Source organism: Galeopterus variegatus, unplaced genomic scaffold (genome assembly GCF_000696425.1).
Source record: "Galeopterus variegatus unplaced genomic scaffold, G_variegatus-3.0.2 Scaffold508, whole genome shotgun sequence".
Lineage (NCBI taxonomy): Eukaryota > Metazoa > Chordata > Mammalia > Dermoptera > Cynocephalidae > Galeopterus > Galeopterus variegatus.
In genome coordinates this window covers 560,324-561,968 of record NW_007726619.1, presented here as the reverse complement: position 1 = coordinate 561,968, position 1,645 = coordinate 560,324, and the positions used below count along the sequence as shown (strand labels likewise).

General features: G+C 49.1%; 1 protein-coding gene across 1 annotated transcript in view; it reads left to right on the top strand.

The window, feature by feature from the left end:
* GMPR (guanosine monophosphate reductase) overlaps positions 1 to 1,645 on the top strand; it is a 44,455-nt gene that overhangs the window by 39,515 nt on the left and 3,295 nt on the right. The window lies entirely within an intron of this gene.

Here is a 1,645-nt window from a genome sequence, read left to right as displayed (position 1 = left end):
ACCATTGGTGTTTAGGAGCTGGAGCAGATTTTGTCATGCTGGGAGGGATGTTTTCGGGCCATACTGAGTGCGCTGGAGAAGTGATCGAGAGGAACGGACAGAAGCTCAAGCTCTTCTACGGGATGAGCTCTGACACGGCCATGAAGAAACACGCAGGGGGCGTCGCCGAGTACAGGTAAGCTTACAGAGCTGGGGTGGAAGCAGGTTTGAATAGCTGTCCTGTGTATACTGAAGTACTGTGGGCAGGAGCTAGGAAACATGCCTCACATCTTTTTAAAGAGCTCTACCTTTTATCCAGGAAGCATTTTCATTGTGTGCGGCCCCTGAAAGCATCTGCAGAGCGTAAGTGTTTGGGGAGCTTAAGGGTATGTGTGAGCAGGTGCCAGTTCTGGAAAGGACACCCTAGACTTGCAGGGGTCAGTGGGGACATTGCCGTGTCGTTCTATCTCTGGCCCGAGATGAGTTCAGGCTGCAAGGGTTGGGTCAAAGAATGGATTTCCCACTGCCTATAAAGCAGGTGTGGTCCAGGCCAGTTCTTTCCCAAAGAATGCCGCATTTCTCCTGCACTGACTCATACAGCCTCTCACTGGCCTCCAGGCTCTGACAGTTGACACAGGTAGCATTTCCAGCCATTTAATTGTGTCACCCACTGCAGAAGTGGTGCTCTCTTCTGCTTGTATATTTGTTTAAGATCTATGATCCCCAAAGATATCTTGGCCTTTTCTGTTTCATTTCCGTTTTAACTGTCTGCATGTGTGTTTTAAGAACCTGATGACAGAATCTACTCGCTACCTCGCCAGTTCCACAGAGCCTGCTGTTGCTGCTCATTAGTGTTAGTGCCGGTGACAAGCCACACAAAGTGGACAGGACAGAAGGTGTGCACCTCAGAAGGAAGTCGCTGTGTATAGACTCATTGCCTTTCTCTAAGAAGCCTTAGGCTTCTCCAGTGTTCAGGCTCTGTCCCCACACTGGGGTGGAAACCCAAGCTCTCCCCGGCTGACACTCTCAGTTTCCCATCACTCTTCCCACACCTAGAAGCTCATCTGGGGGACGTGGGATTCAAATGCATTACTGAGGTTCACGCTAAGTGAAAGGTAAAATCTCAGGACTCCACTGAAATTTATTGGCTAGAGGGAGTGGGGGATAGGGGTACCCTACCACAGTTCTGTTCTTTTATAGGGTTCTGGTAGACTGACTTCAATTCTCATTCTCCCTAGTCTTTTACTCTTTTGGGGAGGAAACGTCAATAAAGATGATATTATAGTATGAGGGTACTTCAAAAGGTTTGTATTGAAAGATAATACAAATCTTTCCATGAACTTTTTGAAGTACCCTCATATGGGAAGGCAGGGCAGCGAGTGCATCCATCAGAAAAAGAGGCACGCTCCCTCCAGGTGGTGGCCTCAGAAGGCCCTCTCTCCCGCTGTGGGCACAGGAGGCTGCACAGGGGCTTGGTGGAGGGAGCCAGAGCCAAGGAGCTTAATGGTTTACCAGCAGCCTTCATCCAGTGTCTGCTCTGTGCTGGAATATGGAAGTGGAGCCACTGTGGTTTGAGCAGCAACTAGTAGATGCTTTGCCTGGAGTCCATTTTTGCCCTCTAGCTTTTTTTGCATCTGTTCTAATTCTAAGGAAAGTTGTAGACAGG